This window comes from Engystomops pustulosus, chromosome 1 (genome assembly GCF_040894005.1).
Source record: "Engystomops pustulosus chromosome 1, aEngPut4.maternal, whole genome shotgun sequence".
In the NCBI taxonomy this organism is placed as follows: domain Eukaryota; kingdom Metazoa; phylum Chordata; class Amphibia; order Anura; family Leptodactylidae; genus Engystomops; species Engystomops pustulosus.
This window is the reverse complement of record NC_092411.1, coordinates 40,798,891-40,824,461: the sequence shown is the minus strand read 5'-3', so window position 1 is coordinate 40,824,461 and position 25,571 is coordinate 40,798,891. Positions and strand designations below refer to the sequence as shown.

The window sequence follows — 25,571 nt, the reverse complement described above, 5'->3', positions numbered from 1 at the left end:
CGTGAAAAAATTTCTGCAGCATGTTTATTTTTTGCCCCGGATTCTGGTGTGGTATTCAACCGTTGCAATACAGCAAAAACACAGAATTGGGAACAAGAAAAATTCAGGGAATTTGAGGTACAATTTGGTCTATGGATGATCCCTTAAAACCTGATTAGGATATTCTCTACTTTTTAATGGATCCATTAAGATAACAGCAATGGACACTGACCTATTAGAAATAGAGATGAGCAGACCCAAACTTTGCATGTTGTTTGAGTACCTGGTATCCACCTGGCCAATCACAGCCATGCCTAGTTGCAGCCCATCATGCAACATGTCCGAGTTAGGGCTGCTGAACGAAGGACACTAGTCCGGTTTCACACGAGCTGTGTGTGCTGGCCAAAATGACCAACCCAAATGCTGAGAAGCCACAACTGAACATGCAGAGTTTAATTCTGGCTGCTCAGTATTCAGGTGGGGAGGTAAAAGTTCTCCTTATGGAGACTGCCAATTAAGGCCGCCGTGTAGGTGTGTAGAGGCTTATAGCCATTGATACTCCATTGGGGGGATTCTGGGAAGATATGCAAAGTTTTCCAGGATGGGATAAGAAAAACCACTCCTCTTTAAGCTACCTTGTAAGGCAGCTCCCATTTACTTCAAGCATGACCTACAAGAGGCCTTATGACATGATGCGGGATTAAAACCAAACCAGTATATCAATTCTAGAAGGAACAGACTTCTGACTGTAGACAGCGCTGTTTCGGTTTGGGTCTCTTCAGTACGAGTGGTTTTCCTTATCCCATCCTGAAAAACTTTGCATATTTTCACAGAATCCACCTAGTGGAGCATCCATGGGTGTAAGACTCCACACACCCACACAACGGCCTTAATAAGCAGTCTGTAAGAGAACTTTTACTTCCCGACCCTAGTCACAAGCCTCTCACATGGCCAAGCCAGTTCCCTATGCTCTTCTGAAGAGACCCAACTTCTGGAATATATATAATGGTTAGGCTTTAATCCCACATCATGTCAAAAGGCCTCTTGTAGGTCATGCTTGATGTCATGGGAGCTGCCTTACAAGGTAGCTAAAAGAGGCATGGTTTTCCCATATTTTCCCAGACGTGATTTTCGGACATACCAGTGAGCACACACAGTTGACTGCCTGAGTTTAACTGATCAAACTGTCAATATTCTGAAGAATCTTTTTCCTGCTGTAGACACATAATGGAAATTGGCCAACCAAAATTCTATATCTGCTAAAATAAATGTGTAATAAAGATTTGGGCTATAAGTAGCTACCAATGAATTAAATGAAATGCTCCCAATTAAACCATAAGCCAAAAAATAAAACAAACACGGAAATTCCACTAGAATGATAAAAACATATATATCTTTATTATTTAATCATATAAAAAGTTACATCATTAAAATTATTTATTGGAACAAAAGAATCCTCCAGAGGGCCTAGACCGAGGGAAATCTGGGTGGGGACCCTTATAAATTTATATACTAATGATCAAACAATAGTTCACAATAGTAATGTAAGCATATGCCCGAATGAAGAATGGGTTAAAAACTGATCCAACTATAGCATACATATGTAAACTCCCAAACAAGGGTAAATCTAGAGGCAATCAAAAGCAAGCAAATGACAGAGCGTGAACCCAGGACACACACCACCGGAGCACCTCCCGGCGCACATTTCGGAGTGAACTCCTTCGTCAAGGGGATGTCAGGTTGATGTTGATGTCAGGTGAGAATATAAAGAGCAGTTCCACCAATAAGAAGCTGCCTGATGGCTGACGCGCGCCAGGATGGGCCACATCTGGAAAGCCCAAGATGAACAAGATGAAAGTCACCGGCCAAACAAGGCGCATCAGAACCAACCAGCGCTCACATAATGATCACATGGGGATGCATCACTAGAGCTAAGAGTGAATATAAATAAAGCAGTACTATCATACATGTTTGAAATCAAATGGATAGATGCGGCAGAACTAAACAATCTGGATAAACATACATATATATTACAAAATGTAGTGTAACTACGGTAATAAAGATTCCAAGTTATGGTTATACGATTTACTATATGCATATATAATACCAAATACTTAGTATGGAGCGCAATGAAACCATAATATAAATACCCCAAATGACAGCTTATGTGAACATGACATGAGATACAAAACACTTAGGGGCACATTTACTAAGGGCTTTGCGCCGCACTTTTTTCGGACTGTGCCCGTTCTTCAAATTTTAAAGTGGCTTGCACAGGTATTTAAGTATTTGTAGCACAGCTGCACTGGCTTCCATTCGACACAATTTAGGGGACGTACCGTCGGACAGTCTGACTGATTCTGATAGAGCACGGGATTTTCAAATTGTTTTGCAACCTCAGGCACTGAAATGCACCACTAAAAAGACAGTGGACTCTGTCAGACCTAAGTGGGAAGTGACACATTCACGATATCGCCGACCACTGCGTTACTCTATAGTCGGACAATGCACTTTATGTGAACTCCTGTTAGCGGGTAAGTGAAAGTGCAAACAAATATATAAAGTGCAATATAAACAATTTTTTATTGGTTTATGGCACATGCCAAAATAAATAAATAAATCCTTAAAAGCCTTTCATACACACCGTGACCACGGCACATTCAAAACTGCACATATAAAAATAAATTTTTATACACTACACTATAAATACACTACATTTTGTAATATATATGTATGTCTATCCAGATTGTTTAGTTCTGCCGTAACTATCCATTTGTCTTCAAACATGTATGATAGTACCGCTTTATTTATGTTCACTCATAGCCATAGTGATGCATTCCCATGTAATCATGATGTGAGCGCTGATTGGTTCTGATGCGTTTTGTTTGGCCCCACACCCAGCCCCCCAGGCTTTCCGGATCTGGCCTGTCCTGGCGCCCATAAGCCATGCCCATATGGCAGCTTCTTATTGGTACAACTGCTCTTTATATACTTACGTGACATCAACATTGCCATCCCCCATGACAAAGAGTTCACTCCGAAATTTGCGTTGGGAGGTGCGCTGGTGGTCTGTGTCCCGGATTCATGCTCTGTCATTTGCATTTAAGTGTTTTTGATAACATCTATGTTGTTTACATATGTATGCTATGGTTGGATGAGTTTTTAACCTATTCTTCATTCGGGCATGTGCTTATATTACTATTGTGAACTATTAGTAACAAATTATACTTGTCCCTGATGAGAATATTTTGTGGTCTAGGCCCTCTAGAGGCTTTGTTTGTTCCAATAATTAATTTTTTGATGTAATTTTTTATATAATAAAATTATATAAGGAAGAGCAAGCAGGAATCTGGGGATCTCATAGGCAGAATTAGTAGCTGTGAGGAGTGGTGCTGTGCCTGGCTAGTGTGCGGGAGTAGAAGGGCAAGATGAGGAGTGTTGCTGTGCCTGGGTAGTGTGCGGGTGTAGAAGGGCAAGACGAGAAGTGGTGCTGTGCCTGGGTAGTGTGCGGGAGTAGAAGGGCAAGATGAGGAGTGATGCTGTGCCTGGGTAGTGTGCGGGTGTAGAAGGGCAAGACGAGAAGTGGTGCTGTGCCTGGGTAGTGTGCAGGTGTAGAAGGGCAAGATGAGGAGTGGTGCTGTGCCTGGGTAGTGTGCGGGTGTAGAAGGGCAAGACGAGAAGTGGTGCTGTGCCTGGGTAGTGTGCAGGTGTAGAAGGGCAAGATGAGGAGTGGTGCTGTGCCTGGGTCGTGTGCGGGAGTAGAAGGGCAAGATGAGAAGTGGTGCTGTGCCTGGGTCGTGTGCGGGTGTAGAAGGGCAAGACGAGAAGTGGTGCTGTGCATGGGTAGTGTGCGGGTGTAGAAGGGCAAGATGAGAAGTGGTGCTGTGCCTGGGTCGTGTGCGGGTGTAGAAGGGCAAGACGAGAAGTGGTGCTGTGCATGGGTAGTGTGCGGGTGTAGAAGAGCAAGATGAGGAGTGGTGCTGTGCCTGGGTCGTGTGCGGGAGTAGAAGGGCAAGATGAGAAGTGGTGCTGTGCATGGGTAGTGTGCGGGTGTAGAAGGGCAAGATGAGGAGTGGTGCTGTGCCTGGGTCGTGTGCGGGAGTAGAAGGGCAAGATGAGAAGTGGTGCTGTGCCTGGGTAGTGTGCGGGTGTAGAAGGGCAAGATGAGGAGTGGTGCTGTGCCTGGGTCGTGTGCGGGAGTAGAAGGGCAAGATGAGAAGTGGTGCTGTGCCTGGGTAGTGTGCGGGTGTAGAAGGGCAAGATGAGAAGTGGTGCTGTGCCTGGGTAGTGTGCGGGTGTAGAAGGGCAAGATGCCGGGCAGCATCACAAGCAAGATCCGCATATAAACAACACTGCAAGCAGTAAAGTGGGATCCATCACTCCAGCCAGAATTCCGGTACCTGTCTGTAGAACATCCTCCCTCTATATCCAGAGTGAGCGGCGATTGTGTGACCTGGCCAAAACTCCTTCAAAATGAAGGAACTAGGCAGTTGTTGTTTCATTGTGTCCTATGCAACAAAGATGGATATAAGCTCTTTACACCAGGACGAAACAAAAAAAAAAATAACACATTTTTGGAAATTTAAGTGCACCATTACTTTGTATTTGTTATTTTTATCGCAGTCAAAAAAAAGAATTGTACTGTATCAGATTTTTTTGTGTGAAAATGTTTGCCATCTTCTAGATAATATAACAGAGTGCGCAACGTGAAAATATATCCAATGTAAAAGGGAGTCTGTCAGCATATTTAATCATGCAAAGCTATAGACAGTGTTGTACTAATGGACAGTAACTGTTAGGCTATATTTACACGGCCGTAGGGGGAAATATATACTGCCGCAAGCTTGTGGCCATGCATACACCCCCCCCATAGGCCAGCAATGGGCGCACAGAGTGATAAAGTGCTGCACACGTGCGGCGCTGTACCGCTCCTTACACGGGGAAAAGATAGGACATGTCCTATCTTTCCCCGTGTTACGGTGTAAATGCGCCTTGCATCGCTGTGGAGAGGGGAGGGGTCACCAATCCTCCTTTCCATCGCGGTGAAAGGGGGAAACCTGCTACATCAGGGGGAAGAGCTGAGCAGGAGCGCGGTGAAATCTCACACACCAATGCAGCAAAGTGCTCGGAATCCACCTTTAATCCTGGAATATAAATACATTTTCCACAGTCCAGTTGCTACTAACAACAAAAACAAAGGTACGATTACACAGTACATAGCACTGGCTGTAGCTTTGCATGGTAAATATTGCTTATAAATTCCCTTTAATACATAACTCATAAAAAGACAAATTCAGGAGGCTACTAGATGTGGACCTTTAAAAATGAGATGTTTTACTTTCCCGAATAATTTATCCAGTAGCTGCTGCCAGTGTTTACATCCAGTCTCTCTATCTCTTTACAAATTGAAGCTTCCAGCTCAGTGCATACAATAATCCGCTGGCAGGGAGCTAATGATATGGACTGAGATCATTTGTTTTAGATTAAAGTGTGGCTGCCAGCGCTGCCTAGGAATGGCAGGACAGTTTTCTTGCATTATTTTAGGGCTGTGCACTTTGCCAATGACAAATAGTAATGAATCCATAGCAAAGCATCATCTTAACAGAAATCTAAAGTAATCCCTAGCAAATATTTCTGCAACGCTTCTTCATTCTGATGTTAAAAATCATCTTGGTAGTCACAGTTCCTTTTAAAATATATTCTATGTTCCCTTTGTTCTACGTTAATGTGTTAGAGTCATCTATAGTCTCGGGTGATTCCTGGCGCGCCCCTCTAACCAGTGACCTGAGATTGTGTATGCTGGGGGATGTGTGCAGTAATAACTTCACATGACCCGCAGCTCCAGGCGTCAAAACCTGAACTTTAACAGGGCGAGTATAATATGTGTGACACAATGAGGGATACTTACACTTACTTTGTTACTAAAGTTTGGTCAACCCCTTTAACAAAATGAAGTTGAGCTGAGACAGTGCCATGCAGTGATAAAATACCTTATGTAAGGGGCAAAGAAATAAAGTATTCCTTCCAATAACCCTGAATCACAGATGTGTCCTTCACTAACATATCTCTGGTCTTAAAGTAGTTTCACCACAAAAGACATATTGTGACACACATACCTGCACATGTCCTCAAAGAGTAAGCAAAATTTACTATCCCTCTTTTTCTAGTTTAAAAAATCTGATTCTTTTTTTACCTCCCCCCCCCCCCTGTTGTTTGCTGAAACTTCCTCTGCTGCCATAACATTACATCATGCATAGGGAGGGGAAAGTGCTTAGGGAGCGAAGTGAGAGTCAGTGTAGCAGCCTGTGAAGCTAGGGCATCTAGGGGCTCAGGCCATGCCCCCCAGAGCCCTTCTAACTAATTAGCATAATTATAAAAGTTGAGTTTAAATGGAAGGATAGCCAAGGATAACAAATATAAGAAGATTACCATAGTCATGGTGTATGAGCCCCTGGTTTATCATGCTTGATTTTAATGGTAGATTTCCTTTAAGGTATTTCTTATTTCTTAAACAGGAACTGAATTATAGTAAAAGAAATGCAAGTCTTGATAAACATAGCTTATTCTAAGTCTTTCTTTCCCATTGCTCCAAAAAAGAGCTTCACCACTTGTATATACATATAAAGATGTCTCAAAATAATGAAGTCTCTATAGAAAAATCCATTGGATGGATGAACACCCTTTTACAGATATGTCAGTTCAAATCCTCTCCAATAGATTAAGACAGTGTTTTGCACCAAACGATGATGGGGTATCACTGAGAACAACACTATTGCCTATGCACTCCATCCATCATCTATTCTCGGGAGACGGGCGAGCACGATATCTTACTATTAGGTTCGACAAAGTGTCTCAAAAAATGATTCACAATCACATTTTAATATAAAGCAATCAATCTACAAAATGTTTGAGTATTAGATGTCCTGCCTTGATCTCACCAAGCACAACGTATTGGGTGCAGGCAGCCAGATCCATAATGAAGCCATCGCAGTCATACGCCATGATTCAGAAGAAGTGCCGGCTTATCTATAATGTATCATCTTGTCTAGAAGTCATTTCTCCAGGACAAGTTGCTATTAAGTCTGAATCTGTGATATATTGCAGCAGAGGATAAATCTGGATGACTGAACATCATTAAAAGAAATTTACTATTGATCGAACTCTCCTGGATGTACCTAGAGTGGGCTTCACATAGGTGAGACATCTTATGGAGTATCACTGAAAAAGAAAAACCTTGACTAGCCACTATGGGGGGATTTATCATAAGTCTTTTAGAGCAGAACTGTCCTAGTTGCCCGTGGGAACCAATCAGAGCTCACCTTTCATTTCCCCACAGCTGTTTATGAAATGAAAGCTGAGCTCTGATTGGTTTCCATGAGCAACTACAACAGTTTTACCTCAGAAACTTGATGATAAATCTCCCCCTATGTATCCAAAAAGAAATTAGACCCATTTGTTACACGTGTGGATCATTTTATTCATTTATAATGGGTACTCAAAGTCTTCCTGAAATATAATTATAGCTAGACAACTATCAACAAAGTCATGGTCTGGTGCGAATATTCCACTCGAGGATACGATTGGCCACCAAGTCAGGCTTTGGATCACTGTCCCAAAGCTCTGAGAGCTTTGAAGAAGAATCGAGTCGACAGGTAGATAAAGCAAAACCTCAAGACAACGGTTCCTGATTCTTTCCCTAACACACCTTTGACTTATTTTGTGGTTATTCCTATAAATTTCGACTTAATATAACACCTATAGCGTGTTTCTAGAAATATAACACCAAAAACATGTATCTAGATACTACAGACCCGGTGATAAGGGCATATCCAAAGTGACACTTCCCCTGCAGACTCATTTCAGGGAATTATGACTCATCTCTGCTCATCTTCTCAATACTTTGGAAGAGATTTTTGTATAAACCTAAAAGGAATAGAAGACACATAAAAGAGGGAATTCTAGAAAGGACATTTCATTCCCTACCAAAGGGGGGGGGGTAATTTAATCTGGTAAAATCTAATTACAGTGCCCCTATAATCTTTATCAATTATAAATGTATACCTTTAAATGTGTGTATTATGAATTTATACCTTTGCAATCAAAACTCTTTACGAATTCATTATGTCTAAACTAGTACAAATGAAGCAATTTTGCATGTGATTATAAATATCCCCCCAAAGTATGTCTGGATCTTGTGCAGACCTACTTGTCATCATGGTTACAGACTACAAACAGGCGTTGTGTAGTCTGATCCTACAGCCCTGTTCCCTTCTACCATTTCATTTGCATTCCACTGTTTAGGGGGGGTCTACATTAAATTATTTGCAATCTTATACAGTACACAACCAAGTCGCACAAAGGATCAGAGCCTAAAGATTGTGAGTTATTTCCTATCAATAAAAAGACATGTACGAGAGCTGCATCTCGTAAATCACCAAGAAAATGGGCAGTCACTGAAAATCTAATAAATCCTTACAGACATAGCCTGACATTTGCACAAATGCTGTAATCTGCTTATCTCTAGTAATTCAGACACCAGGTGCAATGACATTTCTAGCAGAGGAAAGTAACTATCCGGGGAAAAGGAGGCCACAGGGGGACTTGGTTTTCAGTGAATTGCTGTCCAGGAGGCTGTGCACATCAACAAGCATAAAACACAACAGAAATAGATAATATGTTTCTCAGCAGTTGTTATATACATCCCAAGCTGTGCAAAGGTCACAAAATAGGACATTGAGGATTTTTTTTAGTACAATTGTGCACACAGAAAGGTATGGATATTATCAAACTATTCAAAAATTCTCTAGTGAATCAAAAAAGTGGCATGATGATGTGGCGTGACAGTATATAAACTCCACGGCTTGACATATAGCAGTCATATCTATAGTATTGATATAATTTTAATATAATAACTAATATAAAATATAAGTATAACAGTAGACGAAACAAGCTCCCAAGTGAAGACACAGTACAGGGGTTATGACAGGGGTGATCAAAATCAAAACTACTCCTTTATAGGGTAAGAAAACACAATTACAATTATTTGGTTCCTGCATTACCTAAACAAATTGCCTTATCACAGGCCACATACAAATTACCACCTAAAAAGTGGCCCAGCTGAAGTGGCCCAGCTCAGAATCTGGCACAGGAGCAGTGTGCAGATAAGGGTGATGCCACACATGGCGTTTTGAACCTGTTTTTGGTCCGTTTTTAAGCAGTCCGTAAAAAACGTTGAAAAACGCATGCATTTTTTGACAGGTTTTACCAATTATCTTAATTAAAACTGGTCAAAAACAGAAGCGTTTTCAAAAGACTTCTTAAAAACAAACCAAAAACAGATTAAATGCCATGTGTGGCATCACCCTTAGGACGTACCTTCCTTTCTTGTGAACACAAAAATTAAAGAAACTTGCCCCTGATCGTACTACAAGTTCCTTCATGACCAGTTGCTCTTGTGTGTGAACATACAGGCAGTCCCCGGGTTACGTACAAGATAGGGTCCGGAGGTTTGCCCTTAAGTTGAATTTGTATGTAAGTCGAAACTGTATATTTTATAATTGCAGATCCAGACAAAAAAAATTTGGCCCCAGTGACAATTCAAGTTTAAACGTTTTTTGCTGTAATTGGACCAAGGATTATCCATAAAGCTTCACTACAGACACTTTACAGCTGATTATTGCAGCCTAGGACTATAGTACAGCATTCAGAAAGCTTCACCAGAGGTCAGAGGGGTCTGTCTGTAACTATGGGTTGTCTGTAAGTCGGGTGTCCTTAAGTAGGGGACCGCCTGTAGATAATTGCTGTTGTATCCCCCACTCTGCATAATACTTACCAAGTGTGAAAAAAGTCAAACACTTGGGTTGTGATGGGACCTGTAGTGCAACTTTGCAACTAATCACACTAATAAGGTTTTTTACGATGGGATTTGTGGTCTGGTCTAGCCCAGCATTGCTGATACATGGTAACACAAATCCCATTTACGCAATACACATATATATATAAACTCTAAAACCAATAGTCAATAAAACAAAGCAAAAGACAACTATTTTGGGATAAAAAGGCTGCAATGCTTTATTAAGGGGTAACCAAGGAGATAAACATTTATTCAATAATAATACTTAATATTGATAACAAAATAAATCAAATGATCATAAATAAAACATATTAATATAATACTTAGTCTCCCTAGCCTAAGCTGGGAGACAAAACCCCCACTAACAATGGCGACAATACATAAGTGACATTAAAACATTAGAAAGGGAGGGCTGGGCGGATGCTGAACACCTCTTCTTCTTGGAAACTGGCACCGTGACCCAAGGGGCAGCCCCTTTTATCTGTAAGTGAGTGCAGGCAGGTGCCAATCAGCTGCCCGCCGACAATATTTTGCCTAGAAACATTAATTCCATTGACCCAGCTGTTCACCAATAACAGCTGACCTTACCTGCAGCGAATCAGCTCGCTGCATTCATAATATCTCTGACAGGAAAAAATGCAGGAAAACTAAGACACAGTTTTTACCTCATGAAGGAAATTTTACTTTTTCACTGCCAAATAAAGTAAAAGATAATTAACCATTAAATCAAAATGGCTAAGAAAACACGGCCCTTAGTAAATGTGTTTCTCTACTGGTGCTTAATGCACCAAAAGTGGCAGAGGGATATCAATCATACAAGCAAGAGGCGGGAAGGACAAACTTAGAAGACGACTGGGACTATTCCCTTCATTTCTTGAAGGCAGCTTTAAGGCACCGCACTTTAGCTTATTTAGGTGGCATCAAAAAATTTGTAAAAACAGACTTAGAAACCTAATCACCCTCCCAATAAGTTAAAATTGGTATGTTATTGGGGGGGCTCCTAAAAAAATTACATTGCCTCAGACCATTTTTCTCAAAAAATCTCAAGGAAAATTCTGGGGGTTCCTGTGCGATACTTCCTCGTGAAGCTCCAGACCAAGCCAGAAAGCGCTCCCAGCTGAAACTGATCCGATTCTGAATCAAATGTTTTGAAAAAAAAATAAGAGGAATCATTTGAATTGAATTTTTGGGAAATTCGCTTCCTCCTTAGTGATTATCAAATACTCAAATGGGAAGGAAACATTTAGCATATAAGAAAATATAAAAAACATTATAATATGTGTTATTAGATAAAAAATGATTTTTCTATTTTTGCTCACTAAAATGTCTAATAAACTTGGGTCACAGAGGTCAAATGAAGTCTATGGGGGGGGGGGGGGGTATGAAGTGCGAAGTTACTGAGTACAACTCTACACTGTTAATCATGTACTGTATGATTCTGCTAACAATTCTCTCATAACAGAATGTGGGGAATACTGTCTCCTCTGTGTTTTGTATAAGGGAGACAAGAGAGGAGTTAGTATCCACCCTCCACTTTGGGAACAACCAAGAATAAGAGATAGAACCATAGAACCTACATGGGGAAAACTGATAAATCAAATATTATTTGACTAGTTCTTTACCCACCCTAAGTTATTATTTGCCAGGTTTCTGTTATATACGGTATTTGTATTCCTTTATTGGTTTGAAAAATGCTGGGATACAGCTGAAACGTAAAATAAACGAAAGCGGTGAAATAAACACCACTTTATTTTCACTAATTGGAGTGCTTCTATTTTTTGTATTCCTTTATTAGATACAAGTCCCCATTAAAGGACATCTACCACCAAGATGAAGGATTATAAACCAACCACACTGACATACTGGTGTGTGCCTCCTCTGGCAGGAACTGCTCTTCTTTTAGCTTAAGCCCTGGGTTTTTTTTTTTATTTTAAAAGGCTTTTAAAATTATGCAAATTCTGAGTCTGAGAGGCTCCAGGCTCCATTGGTGTTAATGAAGCCTGGAGCCACTCAGGCTAATTTGCATACATTTTAAGAGAAGCTAAAAGTAGAGCAGATCCTGCCAGAGGAGACACACACCAGTATGTCAATGCGCTTGGTTTACAATCCTTCATCCTGGTGGTAGATGTCCTTAAAGCAGATCCGCTGGGGACTGATCGTCTCAGGGGACACACAGTTATATTACAAAAAAAACAGCTGTTTAAAGAAACAAACTGGGAAAATCGTTTGGCTTGAGGCTTGCCATCTATAATAACTCTAGAAGACAAATAGCCGTTACCCTGGGAGTTTAGTTTACGTCGGCCAAAGAAGCAATCCATTGTTATAAATAATACAATACATACTTGTCTCATTTATGATATCAACTTCCCCACTAATCCACTTTAAATTAAATTCACTCTAAAACCTCTTCTGAATTGATTCTTGCTAGTAAACGGACACAATGCTACATTCACATCTCATTTTTTACCCATTTTAGGATGCTTACACAGTGGGATATGTAATCCTGTTTCAACCTCCGAAAACAGAAGGAGGAGTGAACATGGGTAGTAGCCAGTGATTCACAGGGTGTTTCCCTAGTGATGTTAATGTCCTTATATGGACAGTTACAGTAATGGAGCCCACCAAGGGAGTAGGCTCAGCATAGGCCGTGGGTGGATGCAATACTGTTGCATCCATCCCCCATAAGTATTATGGCTTTCACTGAGCATATATATCGTTCAGCAGGTGAAAAGACTATAAAAAGATGTAGTTTGATGCAAAAAGGATTCTTCATTTTGCCAGTATATGTCTATGGATATGTTCACAGTTTGTGTCCCGGGAATGAGCAAATGAAGATGAAGTGCTTCGGGTGTATTAGCAGAGCGCCTAACAGGCTGCAAGACAACTGGACCAGCAGCCTCAGCGTTATGTACTATGCCACAGGTCATTAAGCATTGCCATAAAAGAGAAAAATTATAGTTGACACTCAACAATATATAAAATATTCTTTACTTCATCCTTTTTAAAAGCTGTAACGAACAGAGAGAAGGAGCAAAGCGGAAGCGTGCACTCGACACGACTCGTTTTGCACTATAGTAGTGCTTCTAAGAAACCCCACCCCCACAGACATTACAGACAGTAAGTAGATGAATACATTTTTTTGGCAGGAATTCTGAAAGGGAACCTCAGTTAGGATCCTCCATACAATTTACAGTCTGGCAAAAGTAAGGAAACTATATTTCTAAGTTTTACGTAATTCCGTAAAATTCCCAAATCTTCCAAAGAGCGACGTTATAATATACATTGTATAAAGTGCCAATGAAGATACTGACCACATTCAGGAAATTTGTGGTCGTTGAGTCATTCACAACAAAATCTGCCACTCAAGCCCCCAAAGCTTGGAGTATGTCCATGGCCTCGGTCATTACGAGGTTTGACCAGTTTACATTGGCAGTTTAGGGTCACGAGCACCTTCCTCAATACTTTCACCATTGATTTTTTTCTGTATTTTCCATTATCTCCAACTATCTCTGACACTCCTGTGGTTTCGTTTCCATACTTTATGCATTGCAGATGAATTCTGCAGCCTTGATTCAGTTGCGGACGTCATTTTAGGTGAGTAAATGGAGAAATATAATGCAAAGTCACGGTCATAAATGACAGGATATCAACTTCCGCTGGAAAATAATGATACAAACCATTTGTTATAGCAAGACTGACTAGATCTCATTTATTTCTAAAGCAAATAATTCACAGTGTGATCTGTTCTCAAGAACGATAGAGATGATCTATGAAGATCTGTATTGTATGGGGCCACAGGAGGAGTTGAATGAGACAACTTTGTACCAAAATTGAGCAGTGGGTGAGCTGGTCCCCTATGGCTCACTACCAGAAATCTGTACACACTCCTCATACATGCAGATTACTTTGGGATATGTAAACGAACACAAGTAGAAATAACAAAAATATAAAAGAAGGGTGGGATAAACTGAGCCAAATGTTCCAGAACCTGTTGTAGTTATGCCCAAAATTGTATAACAAGTGATGTTCCCCATTGTTTTGGTCTGTATTACAACTTGTACAACATGGCTTGGCGTGGGCCAGGGAAATTTCTAGGGTGATAAAAGATCTGGCGCACGGGACTCATTGCATATGTATTGAACCGTCAGTAGTGACCATCCTGTATATAAACCCTGAATTGAGCTTCCACCAAAACCAACTGAAAAAACAGGAGAAAACGCTACCTATTTCACCCAGTGACTGCAGATGACGCGTCCTTGGGCTGTAGTAGTTCTTTATCTTCTCCATTAGCCCCAGCATCACCAGGTCTCCTCATCCAGCCCTGTGTCCTCCCTGTGGAGTTCACCGCACAGACATCTTATGTTCTTCATTGTTCCTATATCTTGGTCCGCTAACTGTGTTATCCTGCTGCTACCCCTAGTACTGCCCCCCAAAAACTGTAATACAAATACATGGAAAATCCACAATTTATAACGCCTACAATTGAGGCAATATACATATGTCCCCAATATATATATGTCCCCATTATAGCCCCTCCAATTACTCCACCTCCACAATATATGGGCCCCAAACTTTACATTACAACCCCCTCGTGGTGCCACCCACAGTTTAATGTTCCCTAAATGTGGACTAACAAGTAATAATGAACTTAATACCTGAGGGCCTCTGTTAATGCCCCTTCAACGTGACCCTAAACTGAATAATGTTCAACACACCTGCACTTAATGTCTAACAACTGTGGCCCCTATCTAAGCATGTGCAGTGAAAGGAGCCACCTTATAATACCCACACTAATGAATGCACCCCCACTGAATAATTCTACACTAAATAAGGCTCACCAGTAAGTAAGTGTCCCCACAGCCCCCAGTAATGTCCCCTACAGTCTCCAGTACATAAAGTCCCCCACAGACCCTTAGTAATGCCCCACTACAGCTGCCACAATTAAATATGTCCCACAGCCCCCAGCTCATAATGTCTCCCACAGCGCCTAGTATTGTCCCCTACAGCCACCATTATAGCATATCTCCCACAGCCCCAGTAATGTCATCTACAGCCTCCAGTATATAAGGTCCCCACACCCCCCAGTATTGTCCCCTATAGTCTCCAGTATATAAGGTCCCCACAGCCTTTAGTAATGTCCCCTACAGCCTCCAGTATATAAGGTGCGACTTGCATTTTGTCCAATGGGAGGGTGGGGGGAGTAGGAATTTTGGAATTGCAAGTTTTGAACTAAACAAGAGGGTAAAGAGGAGGTTCAACCTATAGTCTTCAACAGACTACAACGATCACCTAATTCCTAATCCAGGGCTAAACGTACAGCTTTGCTCTTTGTGTAGTGGCTCAATTGTATTATTGCAGCTCAGGTCTTATTCACATGAAGGAAGTAGTCCAGACAATACACAAAGAACAGGTCTATAGATGGAGGTGATGATTGCCGGCCTTCCACTAATTCACTGGTGATCACCTAAATCTATGGATAAATCATCAATATATAGATGCCTGAAAACCCCTTTAAAACATGTTCATGCAATCCAATTTCTTACTGTATACAGGGTCTGTCTTGGTTTGACCCACTGGGATTCCGGTTTTACTTAACACAAGAGACGTCTTTCTGCCTCTTCGAGGCTTTGCTTTCTGTTACAATAAGACCTTACCGATAACCTTTCCCTTTCGCTGCCAATTGTAATTAGTTTGCTCTACTAAAGTTGTGATCGATGCTGAAAAATGTTATTTGTATTTAAACCTTACATTGCAAACAACTTCTAAATTAAAAATGATACATTTTTAAGGACAGTCAGGAAATCGGTGCTCCCCGATTTACCAAAATAGACAATTGTCCTAAGGGTGACTTCGCGACTTGCTTAATTGACAGGTCAGTGCTTTTTGGCAAATACGGAGATATCTGTTAATGAGGCTGAAAGTAGTGAGAATAGCTGGCAAAAACTATATTAAAATTAGCATAGCATAGTCTATTGGAACCGGTCACCAGCTAATAATCACATTGCTGGTGATAGGTTTGCTTTTATGGTACAAGAGATGTCAATACTTAGCAGCCATTGAGTAAGTTACCGTCTAATATAAGAGTTTGCAAGTAGGATATTGGTGGCTTTAATTAAACATATTTATAAACCAACAGATATTAAAACTAGATACGTTTTCAATAAAGTGAATAAAAATAGTATTGTTGCTTCCCTTAAACGATGTGTCACAAACAACAACAAGAACATATATGAAATATAAATGCTGTATATATGTATGTGTGTATCTGTGATGTGTATATTCTGTATTGTGTGTATATATACACTGTATGTGTGTATATGCTGTACGTCTGTATATGGAACTATATGTGCATATGTGATGTGTATATTCACATGTGTGCATATGTGTGTAAGAGTGTATATGTGTGTGTATATGAGTGAAGAACTGTATGTTTATGTATGTAGGTATTTAAATGTGTGTGTGTATATACAGTATGTGAGTGTAATACGCATATTTTAAACTGGAAAGGGGGGCTCCATTCAGAAGTCGGATATGAGGCCCTGCCTCTCCTAGTTACGCCACTGAGAGGTAACATTAAGTTTGAATAAAAGATGATCCAGAATTGTTATTTCATGGACCATAAAAGAATTTAATAAACAGATATATTTCTGTGGGATGTATATAATGTTCTTCAGTAGAATAAAATTGAATTCAGCACGGATGTACTTTTTTCCTGATTGTACCCCCACATATCAAATACAAATTACTTAATCTAAAGATAGGTCCTCATTAAAAATGCAAGGGGACCCTGGGGAACCCATTTAAAGAGAACCTGTGAGTACATGTAATCCCCCCTACATAAACATATTTGTAAAACTTCCTTTAGGAAGCAGTGCAACCATCCCTACATTGTTCCTCCATATGAGTATAAACTTTCATAATCTGTTATCTCACCATGAATGCAAATCAACCTATGCAAGTTTGATTTGTGTCTTCCTCAGTGTGGAGTCTGGCATATCCATAAGTCTCCCCCATAGCCGCGCCTGCAGCATAAGGGAGGAGGGAATGAGGGAGCCAATTTTTCTTCAGCAAGTCACACACAGCCAACGTCTCTCTCAATTCCCTCATTTTCCCCTCCCTCAGGAATTCTCTTCAGTGAGTGACACATAGCCACTGTTTCTCATTCCTGAGGGAGGGAGGAATGAGGGAGCTGAGCCGAGTGGTGAGAAAACGTGCCCCTTGTGACTTGTTGAGAGAGCCAATGTCTCTCTCAATTCCCTCATTCTCCCCTCCCTCAGGAATTCTCTTCACTGAGTGATACACAGTCACGTCTCTCATTCCTGAGGGAGGGGGTATGAGGGAGCTGAGCCGAGTGGCTAGAAAACATGCCCCTTGTGACTTGTTGAGACTCCTGGCAAGTTGCCAGCAACTTTTAAAAAAATGATTTTAGCTAGATCTGAGCTATGGATTTTTATACAAAAAAGCATGGCATTCAGTAAGTCTTCTGTTGGAATTTGTTAATAGCATTGTTGGTAAAAACCTCATGACAGGTTCCCTTTAGGAGTAAACCAGTAAATTTAGAAAAAAATGATAACATTTGTAAAAATCGAATTTCGGAAAGTAATGGACATGGGTTACTAGACTAGATCTGTAACTTGAGCTTTAATGTATTACGCGATACTGGTGTAGTATGTTCTTTGAATGAGGACGAGTATCACCATTGTGGTGTTACTATAGAAACCTCCGTCAGTCCCCCATGTATTCTAAGACATCGACAGCACTTAATAGACACAGTAAATAGACTCCATGTAATATTGCACCTCTGCCTGGAGCAATGTATACAATGTACATCTGCTGGTAAATGATCTCTAGGGATGTGTATTTCCCAAGGTGAAGTACAGCAAGAAGGAATGTATACAATATGTGGCACAAAAGCAGACAAATCACTGAAGTCCCATATTCAGCAACCTCTAGGTTTCTATTCTGCTGTGTACATTAATTAAAAGTCATCCTTAAAATTGTAGAGTATAGCTGAGATGTATAAGTTTTGAGATAACTGTAACTTGCCTATTAACTGGTATACATCTTTTTTCCAAATCCAAGAAACTGAAATGTGGAAGACATTACCAAAGACCCCTCCATCCTTCTGTTACTTAATAAGGGTCGTAATGTATTGTGTTTATGTGGCCATGGAGCCCATTTGCTGAATATTTAATTTTCCCACATATACCTTACTTAGGTTGGGGACACACAGGTCAGGTCACAACAGAATTACTGCAATTATGACTTACATATTTCTACTATTAAACTGAGCTGTAAGCCCGAGGCTGTTAAAATGACTGTACAAAATTTGATTGCCATTAGAGATGATCGGACCTGACGTTTGAGGTTCAGCCGTTCAGCTGTTATAGCCGGATTGACGACCAAACAGCCAATCTGGCCAATTGATGGCCCTAGCAACAAGCCATGGCTATGGTTGGCCATGGTTGTCCCTAGTGTTAATTGGTTGCACTCCTTGGCGGAAGTGGGTGCCTTGGATAGAGATCATACCCCAAACCATTTAAAAAAAATAATCTTGGTACTCAGTGGGTTGCTTTCTCTGAAGTTATACTTATTGCAGCACAGTAACGTTTCGACCTCTGACTTTTGCCTAACACTGATTGCTGCTAGTAAAAAAAAAAGGAGAGTAGTTGAATGGTGCACTTGTGCTTGGGAAAAATGCCAGGGGAGTCAGTATTCAGGTATCATCAGTACTCCGATTTACTGGCTATGAGAGTGTCAAAGAAAACCCAATATATTTTACATAATCGAATGAATGGTTACTTCATGAAAGGTTACTTTCATCATATTAATCCCTTCAGGACCAAATTCTTTTGCATTTCTGTGTTTTCCAACATTCCAACAGCCTTAACATAGGAACATGATCTCTAAGGTGTTATAGCATAGCTAACCTTTCGTCAAAATGTTACAATTCAATAGTGCAGATGGTAATAGTAAACTGTAAATATGTGCCGGGGTCCTTATTTTTCCCCTGCCTTTCTTCTTTATTTAAGTGGTTTTTGTAAATCAACTTTGTGTCCTGCATTCACTGACAGCTGAGAGATAAAGGTACATGATAAAGTGTTTAATGACTTCACTCTTTGCAGGCAGTCCCTGGATAGTCTTTTCTCCTCCAGGTATAGAAATAGTTAATCATTAGTCTTCCTATCTGCTAGGAGGTGCTAGGAGCTCTCATTGCTTTCAGATACATTGCTCACTGTAGGAGAAAGAGCAGAAATAAAGTTTGAGAAGCTGCTTTCCTTAGTGAAGTATCTTATAAAGTTTACTTTTATCACCTCCACTATTTATTTCTGCTATAAAAATACTTCAAAGATGTAGTTACACTTAAAACTGCTTAAAAAGTTACAGTTAATGGTTTATGAGTATTTTTCTACTGACACGTTCCTTTAAATGGTTATTAATGTCTCAGATTTGTATATGGCATATGGTGATGGTAAATAGGGTATATACCGGCTCTATACTGAATTTTCCAGAAGCTATATCCTGAAGCAGGGGAAGACCAGACTCGGCAGAGTTTCTCTCTTTTAATATTGGCCTTGAGGTCACAGGGGAGACTTCAAGGCCATCATAAAGGTTACTTTCATCAGAAAAAAAGGTTGAAGGGGTGTTCCAGGAGGCTAGAACGCTTTGGAGGCTGTCACAGGCAAAAGGATAAAAAATAGTGTGCTGACTTTGCTCCTGTTTCCATGGTTTCACCAATATTCCCGACTGGGCCGGATGTGTCACTAGGTGCCTAAATCGGTGTCCTGTGATGTCACTTGTACAATGCCAGCACAGAATACAGGTGTACTAAATTTCCTATTGCATTGTAATGGACCATTCTGGGTTAAAAGAGCGCAATGTACTGGATGAATGCACATTGACAGCTAGGCTCTTCTACACAAAAGCTTCATAGCTAAAAATTTATAGCCGGGCAAGGACAGCTATGCTGGACACATTTTCCAAGATGTATTGCCAAATCCTGAAGGACCCCATTGACGGTCTGTGTTTTTCCTGTGCAAAATACTTGGAAGCCTGTGAGATCGTCCATCACACAATATATCATTGAATAGCCTGCATGTGTATAGGCAGGATTTGGAGCTCTCGATCTAAAGACTATAAAATATCAGTGCTGACAGTGCCCCCACATCCCCCAACTGGAAACACCCACTTGGATAATTATTCTAAATTGATATGAGGAATAACAAGAAACCTGCACAATATGAATGTCAGGATTCAGGGGTGGTGGACCCACTGAACCACCCCGGACGATGATGTAAGCTGACACCTAGGAGTGGAGTCTAAGGTATTCCCAGTTTTCACCAGAGCCCGCAGCAAAGCGGGTTGGACTTGCTGCGGCGTGGTACCACCAGGTCGCTCCACAGGCACGACTTTGTCTGCGGTGGTGGCCAAGGCGAGGTGCAGAATCTTAAGGCAGAGACAGAGTCGTGGACAGACAGGAGGTCAGGACAGGCAGCACAGGATCAGTGTCGGGGAGGCGTAGCGGAATGTAAAAAAATGGCAGCACGGGAGCAAAGTCGGGAACGGAATCGAGGTCACAACAGGAAATAACTATAAACGCACAGGAAACAAGCTTTTTCTAAGGCATAAGGGACAAAGATCTGGCAGGGGACACAGGAAGGGGCTGACAATTTATCGGAGCCGGTGGCCAGCCAGCGCCAATTATCGGCATGCTGGGCCTTTAAATATTGCAGAGCCGTTGCACGGTCACTAGGTGGTGGGGACACTACGCCAGAACCGCCGCTGGATCCAGGGAAGGTAAGTGAGGCTGCAGACATGATTCAGGGGCGCAGGGAGGCACACGGGTGCGCCTTCAATCCGGGACATGGGTCGCAGGAGCACCCGTGACAATGACGTTCTGAGAAAAAATTCTCCACAATTGTGACCTGTAGTTGAATAGATAGTTTTATAATCAGCTTATGCAGTATGTCTAAAATGTATTTAATTCCTTTGTCTGTGTATTTGGGTAATCCTTCATGCCATGTGTTGTGATGGCGGCAGGTTTTGTCATGTGCTATCTCCCCGGCACAGGGTTATTTTATTTATTACTTTTATAGACTGTAAAAAAATAACTAGATAAAGACACTTCTGCCATCAGATCGAGAGTCGGGGCACTTCCACCACTCACAGAACATAAATCACCAGTGACATTATTTTCATCCTTCCCTGTCTCTAAATTAAATGAACAGCGCGCCATTCCAGCTAAATTTCACATCCGAGGCTTAAGGCTTCCAAGCGGAATCAATACTAATCAGGATATCCTGTATTTGATGGGGGCTTTACTCTATGCAACATTTAAAGTGGTGATTTAGAAGTATAAGTGGTTACAAATATCATAGTAGAAGGAGAAGAAAAGAGATTGATCATCATTGTTTATAAAATAGAGAAAAGAATAGGGAACAGTTCAAAAGGAATAAAAACTTTGAAATCTGGAAAGAGGCTGGGGGATGGGACAGGGGGAAGGAAAAAAATTGCCCTGTTCCCATTCCTTATTCCCAAGGCGCATCCCCCAGTTTAGGCCCAGTGGAGACGAAGATGTCTATGGCACCGAGCCGGGTGGCTAAACAGAAAACTCTATGACAGTGGTGGCGAACCTATGGCACAGGTGCCAGAAGTGGCACTCAGGGCCCTTTCTGTGGGCACCCGGGCCATCTCCCCAACATAGAGTTTGCCATATAGGACTCCAGGCCACCTCCTGTGGTCAATACAGCCCAAGACGTGCCTTGCTCAGTGCTAGAAGCGAGAAGTTGTAGATAGAAATGGATTGTCATTGGAGCTCCTGCTCAGGGTCCCCTGATTCTTTCTCTTCAGGGGACCCTGAAGGGAAGCTACAATCCAATTTTTCCATCATCTTTCTATTGTATTGGTAAATTTAGGACGCCAACAAAATTACAACCTGTGATACAGCAGGGATCAATAAGTTACTGCTGAAATTGTCATGTTGGCACCATGTGACATATAAGTAGGTTTTGGTTGTAGCTTGGGCACTCTGTCTCCAAAAGGTTCGCCATCGCTGCTCTATGACATCTCCTTCATTTTGCCATATTACGGCACAGCTTGGCTTTCAATGGAGAAGAGAGGGATGAGGGGGGCTCACTCTTCCTCCCAGCCTCCCACCTGCACGTAGCTGTATGCTTGCCCGGGTGAGCATACATTCATGTACATGAGGCCTTAGAGTTTTCCCCCTCAGCTAGACCAGAAATATTAAAGGTCATGTAACGTTCTTGCTTTTGGGGTCCCATTTTTGGACCACAACGACTTATCCATTTTTAGCAATTTTTCTATTGTCACATGCCAAGAGTCATAACTTTATTATTTTTACATCAATTTAGCCATATCAGGGCTTATTTTTAGACAGATAAGGAGGATAATGATTAACTCTTTTCATAACTGTACCATATTTATTTTGATGATTCATCTTCCCACAGAAGATTAGACTATCCATGGACTGTCTGTAAAGAATTGTTAGTCACTGTATTAGGTTCCTTTATCTTTCAGCTGTCAGTGGATACGGGCACAAAGATGATTTATACAAACTGCTTCCTTAAACAAAGAAGAAAAGCGGAGGAAAAGAAGGACATTGGAACATATATTGCAGAGTTTACTATTTTTATTTGCACTATAAACTAAAAATGTTGTTTATTTGAAAGTTTCGTTTCACTTTAAATATGTTTATCAGAGCTCCAGACAAAACTGGAAAGAAAGATCCAATCATGTTATTGACAAGATTCACATTTCAAGAAACTTCAACCCTAGAGAACGAGTCTTGCACGGTTTCCAAGTAAATTATATTTGAAGTCTATAAACAGAACAAAACTAACAATGATCTACATCGTAGAACAAATTCTCCCGACTGGTGACCACAATATGTTTGATTTTGTTTCCAAAGATAAATCAGATTTTCTACAGGATCATAACAAAATGTTACTGGGATTGTGTTCCCTCCGTCTGAAGAGTGCGTTACAATCTAAAGTACATCTCTGTCAGGTGAGAATGAAAGAGTAACTTCAATAAGCTCTGCGCAGGTCCAGCTGCTTACAGAGTATAAGTGTGCAGCTGCCCATAGCTCCCAGAGTACTATTCAGTCTCCCATCTCCATGTAGAGTGGGCTGGTTGGTAATATTGTGTTTATGATTTCAAACATTACAATTACAGAATTATAGTACATGCATTTTTAATTTGAGTAATGACTACATATTATGCTACCTATATTTACCACATCTACCATGTCTTTGCATTGCTATGTGTGGCTCCGTAGATTCTGGAGCAATAAGATTTTTTTTTTCCAGATCATTTTTAAGTATTCACTGCCATCAGTTTTGTCACCCATATGCTAATAAGATGGGATGTAATTTAAAGAGGACATGTCAAGGTAATTTGGGCCACTAAACCACCCACAGACCCTTATGGAGCGGTGGTTTAGTGTCCCAAATCTAGTTTAGTTCTCTTTAAATGACATCCCATCATATCAGCATCTTGGGTGTCAAAAACTGATGGCAGCGAATACTGCCCGCTATTGAGACTAAAAACGCTATACTTGCCTAGAGATGGGTCTGATGAGGCACATTGGACACATATCTCCGGTGCTCTCCATACCTGCAAAATAATTCAATGAAGTCAGAGTACCCCCCGGCATCATTGCACAAGTAGCATAACCATGACACATGCGCAGTGAAACCGGGGTGTAGTAATATAAAAGCCATGGGGAACTCCCTACTGAGGTTAGTGTAATTTTTTTTTAATAGCTGGCACAGAGAATGACTGAACAACAAATCCAAAAGGACCTATGGGTACGCCTTGACAGGTGTACTTTAAGAATGTGGTTACTCAGGAGCCTTACATTGAGGCCCATAATCGAATCAACATTCCTTCTTGATAAACTCTCAAATTTGTTTTTGCTTATACTTGCTTGTGCCCACCTACCCCAACAGAACAAATGAGCACATCACCAATCTGGTAATTACCTTAAATTTCATATCATAAAATGTTTTACCTGTGAGATCGGTGGTTGTCTTGTCCCACCTAGGACAGTAAACACGAGCCCCCTCTAATATAATCTCAGGTCTGACAGGTTTCATCTAGCTTGTGCTCATCATGCCAAACACTGAGAGCTCTATCTGGCCAAGATGATTGGCAAATGTCAGAGAATATGAAAGTCATAAATAACTGCAGGGATTATGCTAATCTAACACCGGGACATAGAAGCCACAATGGCTTGTGGGCGTGCAAACAGTACAGAAAGATTAACCGCAGACATATATGTTCTCCAGAGCATCACTGTATGTCATTGTTCATATCAGTATACACTAAAGAGCACCTTAAGGCTCGCCTGATAGGTCCATTGTACTAAATACTTGTATTTTATGTAAAACGATTCTACAGAATAATCTATTTATATCATTTATAGGGTATACACATGACAGGAGAGCTGTCAGGCCTGGTTAGACCTCTATGTTTCACAGACTCTAGTACTTAGAAGTTTTCTCACTTTCCGAATAGAAGCCAGCTAGGTGATAGGTTGTGTTTGGTCATTTTTGCCAATTTCCCTACATTCTAGTAATTCTAATTTATGGTTAATCATTTATTAGGCAAAAAAGAATTTGGAAAACCTGGGCCGGTGGGGGAAAGAAAGCATACTTACCCTGCTCTGGATCCAGATTGCTGCATTACTCTGGAACTTCCAGGCATGCTTGAGCCAGAAGTTCAAGTAGGGTCATGGGACCTGCTTCTGCCAATGAGTGGCCTCCTCGTACCCGGTGTTTCATTTCCATTTTCGAGGGGACTTCACTTTCTTTGTTGTATTGGGATTTTTTGATTTTTTTGTCTAGTAAGCTATTCACTAAATACTGTAGTTGTTGTGGATGGTTAACAGAAGATATGGGTCAACCTGTAGTAGAGACCTAAATAGGTAGGATACTGGTCTTTTTTATAGTGCCCGTTAATTCTGGTATGTGAGACACTTCTTTAAGAATGTTTCAGGCATTTTGGCTGGTTGGTATGAACTGTTTTCACTCTACCTTGTTTTCTTCATTATCCCCCACAGAAGTGTGCCTTCTGGTCAACGTCATATCTGGGTCAGCTATAGAACTGTTTAAGTTTAAGTCAGGTGTGGAAAAAAATGCTTTGAAATAGAAGAAATTTTAATAGTTTAATTACTAAACGAACAAAAGAGAAATGTCAATCAAATCCTTCTTTGGTGTGACCATCCCTTGCCAAAAAACAGGAAAAAATTATTTTAGGTAGACTGGTGCATAATTTTCCAAAGGAACAGTACATGGACACTGTTGTTCCAAACATTTAGGAGAACTAACCACATATCTTGTATAAATGCAGCCTTTCTCAAATCCTTGTGTCTCTTCATGTCATTCCATACAGACTGGCTGATATTGCGACCAATATCATTTCAGGACTACATGCTCTTTCCAAAGATTTCTCTCAACAACTTAGGCTATATTCACAAGAACGTATGGGGGACGTATATATATACGTTCCCCATACACGGCAATGGGCTCACGGAGCCCTATGGGAGCGGTACGGTGCAGCACACGTGTGGCACCGTACCGTTCCGTAGCCGGGAGAAAGATAGAACATGTACTATCTTTCTCCTGTAATACGGCGCCACAGCCATATTTTGCTCATCCCCTCCTCCTCTCCCCGGCGCCGATGTATGCCCGCTGTACTACTCCTCACCGGGATTTGG

The 25,571-nt window shown here is 41.1% G+C and overlaps 1 protein-coding gene across 1 annotated transcript in view; it reads right to left on the bottom strand.

Moving 5' to 3' along the window:
• The window catches only part of RASGRF2 (Ras protein specific guanine nucleotide releasing factor 2), a 161,107-nt gene that overhangs the window by 94,674 nt on the left and 40,862 nt on the right, over positions 1-25,571 (bottom strand). The gene's annotated exons all lie outside the window — the stretch shown is intronic.